The 10285-nt window shown below is 38.1% G+C and overlaps 1 non-coding gene across 1 annotated transcript; it reads right to left on the bottom strand.

The window, feature by feature from the left end:
• Positions 1-3347: 3347 nt before the first annotated feature.
• On the bottom strand, positions 3348-3454 carry LOC121231277 (small nucleolar RNA R71). The gene has a single exon (XR_005929340.1). It is a non-coding gene; the product is annotated as a small nucleolar RNA R71 (small nucleolar RNA).
• Positions 3455-10285: the final 6831 nt, after the last annotated feature.

Here is a 10285-nt window from a genome sequence, read left to right as displayed (position 1 = left end):
TCACCCTAATCTGACAAAATCTTGTCACCCTATCTCTAGGCGCGTAATCAACTCCGCTTAATTATGGCAAATGTACTCTTAGACAAGGTTTATTCCTCCTCTGAATAAGAGTTTATCTTGAATCAGTATCCTGGGATATCAAAACAAGAATTAAGAACACATAATTAAGAACAAGTTAAATATTTATCATACAATTCAGAAAATAATAACAAGATTCTTCTTAGGTTTCATTCCCATTAGGTATTTAGGGGTTTTAGTTCATAACTAAATAAGAAAACATCTTAGTATAATAAAGAATACAAAACATAAAGAAAACCCAAAACACCTGAAGGGAAATTGAGGGGTGATCTTCAATATTGATAATGAATCCGGCTTCTGAGATGGATCAATCGGCTTCCTTTGAGTAATTCTTTCCTTCCTCCCTATGTGCCCCCCTTTCTTCCTCCTCTAGGGTGTATTTATTATAGGCTTTCGAATGCCTAAAAGCCCTCAAAATTAGCCTTTTCTGAATTGGACTCAACTTCGGCTCGGCAGGGACACACCCGTGTGCGATTACTTTAGGCCGTGCTTGAGCCTGCCAAATTGACACGGTCGTGTGGTCTTCCCGTGTGAGGAGGTCCAGGCCGTGTTGATTTCGTACTTTGGCCCATTTTCTCCATTTTTAGCCCGTTTCTCGTTCCTTTCGCTCTCCTATGCTCTCCTATGTATAAAACATGAAATTAAAGCATTAGGAGTATCGAATTCACCAATTCTAAGGGAAAATCATCCAATAAATGCGTTAAGCATGGGGTAAAAATATGTATAAATTACGGTTTATCACGAGCTTCCGAGCACTATAAAACAGGGGAAAAATAAAACGGAGTAAGCATTAAATGCTTAGTAAGTTCGTATAAGGGAACCTAAGCTTACCAATCCCGTTTATTAAATCTAAGCATACAATGACATGTTTTCCATCCATTTGGCAAAATTGCCTAAACACATACATCCAATAAAACATGTTAGTCACAAAGTTTACATATACATCAAGTAAGGATAGATGAGCTCATCATGCAATACTCTTTCAAGACATTATCATTTCATCTCATAATTATCATGTCATGTCAAGAGTTTTATGTCTGTTGAATCATTGAAATTCCGATGGATACTCAAGTAGTACACTTGGGGTGTACGATTCAATAATCTGTCAATTCTTATTCGAGGGTACCCATTAGGGCACTTAATCAAGGAACACACTCTCGATCCACATATCGTATAACAAGATTACAATTCCAGGCTAAATCCTTTATATAACGTAAGCTCAAAAGAGCTAAATTAGGATTAACAGTCCAGGCTAAACCCTAATCGTAACGTATACTCGAGAGGTATTATATCGGGATTACCCATCCAGGCTAAATCCTTTCTATAACAAGGTCAATAAGATTACTCGTCCGAGCTAAATCCTGTTCACAACAAATGCAGGACCTTATTCATTTCGGGAAAGCGCATATATTCATCGGAATTCAATATCTAATCGAGACTTAACCCTTTTTCATCATTTCAAGCATGTATTCAATTTTTCATTATAGCATTCAAATAATGTACATAAATATAAGTCACATTCCATACAAACACAACATTCAATTAAACATATTTACATGCTCGATTAAGTTACATGAACTTACCTCGACACTTGTTCGTGTATAAAATCTACTAATCTGAAACCTTTTCTTTTCCTTGGTCTAACCTCAAAATGAGTACCCCTACCACTGATAATTGCTCTTGGTGTTCCAAATCGAGAGAAGAGTTTCTTAAGGAATTGTACTACCACTCTAGCATCATTATTAGGTAAAGCTTGGGCTTCCACCCATTTAGACGTATAATCGACGGCTACTAATATGTATTTATTCCCAAACGAGCTGGGGAATAGACCCATGAAATCAATACCCCATATATCAAATATTTCACAAGAGAGCATGTACGTTTGGGGCATTTCGTCACGTTTAGAGATATTACCTATTCGTTGGCATTTATCGCAAGTAGCAACATACCTATTGGTGCCCTTGAAAAGTGTGGGATAATAAAAACCTGATTTGAGTATTTTATGTGCGGTCCTATTTCCACTGTAATGTCCTCTAGTTGGACCTAAGTGGCAATATTCCAAGATAGTCAATGCTTCTGACCTTGTAATGCATCTCCTAATAACTTGATCCACACATATACGAAAAAGGAAAGGGTCTTCGCAAAAGTAGTTTTTCACATCAGTAAAGAATCGCTTCTTTTGCTGATATGTCAACCCTTTTGGGTTAATGTTAGCGGCTAAAAAATTCTCAATGTCTGCAAACCAAGGTACCTCAGAATCAGATATAGCAAAAAATTGTTCTTCAGGAAATGAATCATTTATTTCAACTTTATCTGGCTCTTTGGTACATGAATTTTCGAGCCTAGAAAGATGGTCAGCTGCGAGATTTTTAGCTCCTTTCTTATCCTGAATCTTTAAGTCAATTTCCTTCAATAACAGAATCCAGGAACGATTAATTATAAGTATTTAAAATCTGTTCGATAGGTACACTTGCCTACATCGTGATAATAGTTAGTTCCAAGAACGATTAATTATAAGTATTTAAAATCTGTCACACGAAAATCGCGATCAAGTTTTTGGCGCTGTAGCTGGGGAACTAAGATATTAGGGACGCTCAACTTTTATTACTTTAGCAATTTATTTTTCTTGCAATTTAATTTTTTTATTATTATTTATTAATTTACTTTTTCTTTCTCTTGGCAGGTTTTTATAGTTTATAACTAGAAGAAACCCGTCAAGACCACTACTTTTTTATAAAGAAATCGATCGCACAGTTCGCAGAAACCAAAAAGAAATAAGGCGAAGCTTAAGATACACAGAGAACGAGCAAGAGGAAGATACTCAACCCCCAACTGAAGAAATGGCTAAAAACCAAGACAATCAGCTACCTCCTGCAATTGCGGTTAATCAAAATCCTACTCCACGCACTATGTATGATTATGCTAAACCTTCTTTAATAGGAACTGAATCAAGCATAGTTAGACCTGTTGTAGTTGCAAATACTTTAGAACTGAAACCTAACACAATTCAAATGATACAACAGTTTGTTCAGTTTGATGGTTTGTAGGATGAAGATCCCAACGCTCACTTAGCAAACTTTTTGGAACTATACGATACATTTAAAATCAATGGCGTTTCTGATGATGCCATACGTATTCGGTTGTTTTCCTTTTCATTGAGGAACAAAGTTAAACAGTGGTTGAACTTGTTACCACGAGGGTCAATCACTACTTGGAAATAAGTAACCGAAAAATTTCTATTAAAATATTTCCCGCCGGCTAAAATGGCCAAATTACGTAATGATATCTCTCCGTTTGTGCAGATGGACTTAGAAACTCTTTACGATGGATGGGAGAGATACAAGGACTTACTGAGAAGGTGCCCTTACCATGGGTTACCGCTTTGGCTACAGTTTCAAATTTTCCATAATGGCCTGAATCCTTCGACTCGGCAAATGGTTGACGCAACTACTGGTGGAACCATCAATAATACAACACCTGAAGATGTTTATGAGTTTCTACAGGAGATGTCGCTGAATAACTATCAGTAGCAAGTCATGAGGACAAAACCAACAAAAACATCCGGTGTTTATAACGTCGATTCGATCACCATGCTCTCTAATCAGATAGAACTCTTGAATAAAAAAATTGATGGTTTTCTTAGTTCTTCACAGGTTCACCCAGTAATGCAGTGCGAAGCAAGTGGAGGTGGATCAAGCAATTCGGAATACCAACCTTATGGCCACAACATGGATAATGAGCAATTAAATTACATGGGTAATAATTCTCGATCTCAAAACAATCCATCTAGTAATACTTATAATGCAGGTTGGAGGAACCACCCAAATTTCTCATGGGGAGGTCAAGAAAATCCAAGACCACCTCCAAGTTACCAACAACCACCCTACCAATAAGAGAAGAAGCCGAACCTTGAAGAGATGCTGTCTAAATTTATCTCAGTGTCAGAAACCTGTTTCCAAAACACTGAGGCAGCAATTAAAAATCAAGCATTGATCCAAGGGCTCGAAACTCAGGTAGGCCAGCTGTCCAAACTAATCTCCGAACGACCACAAGGTAGCTTGCCAAGTGATATTGAACCCAACCCAAGGGAACAGCTCAACGCAATTAATATTCAAGATGACGAATGAGTCATTGAGCCTGAGCTAGAATCGATACAAGAAACTGTGGTAGGCAGAGGTCTAGGTAAGGTAGGTCATAATAAAAACAAATTAGTGAATGTCGAATATAAACCTTGTGTGCCATACCCCAACGCGACAAGGAAAGACCGCTCAGATGAATAATTTGGTAAATTTCTTAAACTCTTAAAAAAATTACATATTAACTTACCGTTTATTGAAGCCCTATCACAGATGCCAAACACAATGAAATTTTTAAAGGAGCTTTTAGTAAATAAACAGAAATTGGATGAGGCGTCGCATGTGGAGCTAAACGCAATTTGCTCAGCTATTCTACAGAATAAACTACCCAACAAACTAAAAGATCCAGGGAGTTTTATGATTCCTTGCTTAATTTGTAGTTTATATGTTAATAATAGATTAGCTAATTTAGGGGCTAGTATTAACTCCATGCCCTACAAAATGTTTAAACAATTAGGTCTTGGGAGACCCAAACAGACTAGGATGAGTATTCAATTAGTAGATAAAACTATAAGATTTCCAGGGGTATTATTAAAGATGTGCTAGTTAAAATAATAAAATTTATATTTCCCATTGACTTCATTGTTCTAGAAATAGAGGAGGATAGCAACACTCCTTTAATTCTAAGAAGGCCCTTTTTAGCAACTGCTAAAAAAATTATTAATGTTGGCACAGGTGAGCTCACACTTCGTGTGGGAGACGAAACAATCACCCTTCAAGCTCACAATTCTGGCAACACATTGGAAATTGAAGGTGATCATGTAAACCATTCTACTAAAACTGACCATATGATACAACCCACTTTGCAAGAGATAAGTCCGAAGGAAGTACATGAGCCATTCTCAAACAATAGTAGAGGACCTATTCATGAAGAATGAAGGCTACAAATCGAGGAGCTAGATGAATGGCAGATGCATAAACAGAGAACGCCCGATAAACTGAAACTACTACAGAACGAGCTCAACACCTTCCCACATCAACTTAAGGTTGGATAGATGCCGCAGATCCTCACATTGTCACTACCACACCAAATGAAGAAATCCCTTTTACAGTACTTAGCATTTTTCCATTCGGTACAGTCGAGGTAAGTTATCCTAAGTTCGGCACTTTTAAGGTGAAAAACACTCGTCTGAAACCTTATTTTGAAGAGAATGATAGCAGGAATGAGGAGTATAAACTCCTTGAACCACCATGACCATTCAATGGAGAGGTAAGTCGAGCTTAGACTATAAATAAGCGCTTCTCGGGAGGCAACCCGAGCAAAGATTTCCCCAACATGGGCTATGATAAATCACCACAGCCATGTGACATGGTCGTGGGCGAACCTGCCAAAATAACACAGGTGTTTGACACGCCCGTGTCTAGAACCTGTGGTCAAACCTATCAAATCAACACGGGCGTGCGATACGGCCGTACGAAAACACAGTAAAAGTTACCTTCCCCAACACAAGATGCGATAAGTGGCCAAAGGCGTACGACCTGACAGTGGTCAAATCTGCCAAATGAACACGGGAGTGCGACACGCCCGTGTCTAGAACCCGTGGACAACACTATCAAAATAACACTGGCGTGTGCAGAGCTACACGACCTGGGAGAAGTGAACCACATCACACACGGTCGTGTAACATGATCATGTAGCCACACAGCCTAGATACACGGGCGCGCCCACATGCCGTGTGATAACATCTCACTTCACGACAAACACGGACGGGACACGATCCATACGGGCGTGTGAACTGGCCGTGCCACTTGAAAAATTAGATTATCAATCTTATCTTTCTTTCATTAATTTTTGAAGATTCTTTTGTTTTTAAACACGGCTTATCTTTATGATTACTACCAAATTATTCTCCCAATTCTCCTTTTGTTCTTCAAAATCATGTTTGTCCTCCAGCTTTATTTCCAACAACTCGCTCTCGCCAATCCAGGAATTTTATCCATTTTTAACTCAAGAAGTTTCACTTCTCTCCCTATCTTATTTTTATATTCTTATATCTGTCTTTTTACATTGAGGGCAATGTACATCCTAAGTGTGGGGGTATTCATTTCATTATCAGAAAAATCCTTGAATGACTGCCTTGTTCTCTTGAAAAGCTCTCATATCATATTTAGGATAAATTTTGACTGATTTATGATTTTGATTGATATATCCTGAATTAAAACATAGGCATTTATGCATTGATTGTTTAAACTTTAAGACATTAGAGAATCTGTAACATCCTGATTTTCGGGTTTTTCGCGATTCTTGATATTTTAGTAAAGTTTTTAAAATTTGGTATGTGGTTGTGAAATTCATAATTTGAGTATGTAAATGGGCTTATGGAAGGCCCATGTGTTGGCCAAAACTCGCTGGAATTTTTAAATTTTGGACTTAAGAGTTAGGGGTACTGGCTAGATGACCTTATGTAAAGTTGTGGGTAAATTGTATCACAAAAAGAGCTTTGGTAAAGTGGCAAGGGTGATGCCACCAAGCTCCTAAAAAGGTAGCGTGTAGAGCATAGGGGAAGACCTGGGTTTGATTCCCTGTGTTGATAAATAAGGTTATTTATTTTTATGTGCAGGAAGGGTAAGCGTTGGAACCCAAGTGGATTCTGTGGGAGGAGTTTGAATTAATCAAGTGCATGGATTAAGGAGTGATAAGGGGAGAGATTTTAGGGATGATGGAGGGATAAGGGGGAGCGTATCTAGGAGAGATTTTAGGAGATTTGAAATGGGAGAAGTGATGGCCGGTCAAGGGGAAGGTAGTGCAAATTCGGCTATTGGGTTTTAGGGTGGCATTTTTCTCTTTTTTTTTCCTTCTTTCTTTTCACTTGTGCCGATTGTTCTTAAGCAAATCCCTCTCTTTTCTCTTCCATTATTTCTTCCACAAACTCTCTACCTCTTATTCTTCCTCTGTTTCATTTATAGTAAAAGCCGAACCTATCATTCTTTTCATTGCTAAATGAATAGCAGCAAGCCAAATCCCGAAGGAGTCAAAGGAAGTCGATTTCTCTATAAAGGTATACACTTGTTCTTTTTCTTTTTAGCCGATTCTTGATATTTTAAAAGCCTTTCAACTCTTTTGTAAACACCCTTTTTTGGTCCATAACCACTTTTTCTTCAGTGATCCAAAAGTCGAAAGCACAGCACCCTTGGGTAACTTGGTGGCCGATTCTTATGATCCTTGTGGTGCGATTTCTGCTAGTGTTTTGGAGCTGGGACTGCATTGAATCGGAGTTAACACGGGATTGGAATCGTTTGGGTAGGTGAACCTTGGTAAGTGCTCGTGGCCTTAATCAATTCGGTATTATGGAGGTTAAGAAAAGCCGAAACCTCTCTAGTTCGGGGAAGTGGCCGAATGTGAGTAAGGGTCTTATTGAGTTTTTTCTTTTAAATCTTTTAATGGTTTGTATAGTAGAGGAGTAGCAAGGCGTAGGGTGGACTTGGATTAGTTTGGATCATCGGAGAAATTAGAGCTAGTCATCAATTTCGGCAAAGGTAAGGTTTCTAAGGCCATTATGGAGGGTGGCCGAATGTGTAAGTGCTTACTATAGATGGTTCTTGATTTGGGTTGATTATTGTAAGCTGATCCACTAACGGTTGATTATAGGAGAAAATGTGTAGGAGATTTCGTCGAGGAATATCGCAAATCAGGTGTGTAACGAACCCTTTTTCATAGCTTAAAGCGATAAATGCCGAAAAGCCGAAATGCTGAAATTCTGGCATTTCGAGGACTTGTGAGCAAGCGAACGCTCATTAGTTAGTTAGATTCACTAAGATGATGATCAGGAACATTGGAAAAGGTAAGAGCGTAATTTTTGGCATTCACGGTAAGTTGGGCCTCGAAGGGCTGAAATAGGGCCCAATAGGCTTTCTGGCCCATTTGGGTAAAATTGGTAGAAAATGGGAATCTGTTAAATTGCATGTTAAAACTGTTAATATCGTTACGAATTATAGGCTAAATAGGCCTAGATGAAAAAATCGGCTATGTAGGGCCCATTAGAGGTTTTAGGCCCAATAACTCGGTTTCGCTAAAAATGGGCCAGAATCACTGTTTGCACACATGAATTGTTAATAACCGTTAATGAACATGGAAAACCCTTATTTTTGGTAAAATTATGGAATTACCCCTATGATATGAAAATGACTATTTTGCCCCAGGTAAAAAATTACCATTATACCCCTAGGGTTGAATTTTGAATTTGATACATGGGATTTTGATATACATGATTGATATGACATGCACATGATCTGTATGATATGCACATGTTATGTATGATATGCACATGATGTATTCATAAATGCATTGGGTTGGGTTTTTATATGGATGGAGGAAGTGCAAAAGGGCTTATGCCCCAGTTTACCGAAAAGGGCTTATGCCCCAGTTATTAAAAAGAGACAAGGCCTCCAGTTATATGATAAAGTAGCTATGCTGCCACTGGAGAGTTTTGGTTGGGTGGGTTGAGTTATTCCCCACATGGAGAGCTTGGTTGGTACGGGTGGAGAGTAGCGGATGGTGGGTCGAATAGTCTCCCCAAATGGGCTTGCATTCATTCTCTCATTGACAGTGCATATAATATTGAAATGGGCCTATGGGCCAGACCGTTTACAGTAAAGGCTTCGGCCCAGTAATATGAAATATGAAAAGGCTTCAGCCCAGTATTATGAAATATGAAATATGAAAAGGCTTCGGCCAGTATATGTTGAGATTGGATTTGGGCTTAGGCCCAGCAGGCTGATATTGTTTTGGGCTCTAAAAGGGGCTTGTTGCACACTGAGTTTCCAAACTCACCCCCTTTCCTTAACCTTGCAGGTGAGCCTTGATTTGGGGACTTGGAGCTGGAGGGGATTCAGAGTGGCCACGGTGATCACCTTTGGGCTTTTAAATAAGCATTTGGTTTTCTTTAAGTTTTCTTTATTTATTATTTATTTTTGGTTTGTAATAAGGCCATTTTAACTTTATTTTCTTTTACTTCTTTTCTGGGATTATTTTTAATAACTTTAATCTGGTTGATAACAAATGGGCTAGACTTAGGACGTGTTTTCAAAACGATACTTGATTTCGAAATAACACAACACCACGATTATTCGATTTAGCAAAATTCCCACTTAAATAAATTTCAACTCGTTATAACCAAGTGTGGCAATGGTCGTGGGCATGTCTAGGATTGGATCCAATCAAAGAGCTTGGTATTTAAGCAGCCTTCATGGCTCACCTCCTCTGTTACGGATTCCTACCTGGTGCCCAGCTTCCATTCACTTTGTTAGCTTAACAAAAGTCAGTTTTTACAACAAGAAAATGAATCATAGATTTTTAACTTCAATGTGGCACGTCAGATTTGGTCATAACGTCTGGGCCGGGTTTGGGGTGTTACAAAATCATAGATTTTAGGTTGTCTTCCTCGAAGTTTAGGTATTGCTTTGAGTTGGAATTAACAAGTTTTTAAACATCAAAAAGCCATAATTTTTGTGAGATTTTTGAGCCTTTTGAGCATCTATTAATTCTTTCATGCTCACTTTTATTATTGCTTTGAGTGCGTCAGTATTAAACTGTTATTCTAGAACTTGCTTGCTTATGCATGTCAAGACCACACCATTTGATTTGATGTGTCAAAATGATTAAGGCACTTAGGATTAACCCACTCATGCCATGAAAAGCCTACCTCCACGATTAACCCTTAGTGAACCCCCTTGAGCCTAACAAGTCATTTCTTGTATTACCCTTAATATTAACCCTTAACCCATTATTGTTGAAATACCTTAAATTAATTTGATCTCTATATTTGTCGAGATTTGAATTGAAATAGTTGCTCAGCTATGTCTTGTTCTTAATAGTTAGTCTATGTTATTTAACTTGTTCTCAAAAAAATGGGTATACAAATTAGTAGTAATTTTTGTTTTTGAGCTTAAGTATTTAAATTCCATATTTTGAGAAGAAGCTCTGTTGTACGCAAGTAATGACTAAATCTTTTTCTAATTAAGTGATTTTTCAGTTCAATCTCGATTCTAACCGTTTCTTTCAGCTTATGACCACACCCTCTAACCAAAGCCACGTTACAACCTTCTAAAGACCTTTTGATTGATGTATCATA

This window comes from Gossypium hirsutum, chromosome A06 (assembly GCF_007990345.1).
Source record: "Gossypium hirsutum isolate 1008001.06 chromosome A06, Gossypium_hirsutum_v2.1, whole genome shotgun sequence".
NCBI lineage: Eukaryota > Viridiplantae > Streptophyta > Magnoliopsida > Malvales > Malvaceae > Gossypium > Gossypium hirsutum.
The sequence above is the reverse complement of the archived record's forward strand: the minus strand, read 5'-3'. Positions and strand labels throughout refer to the sequence as shown.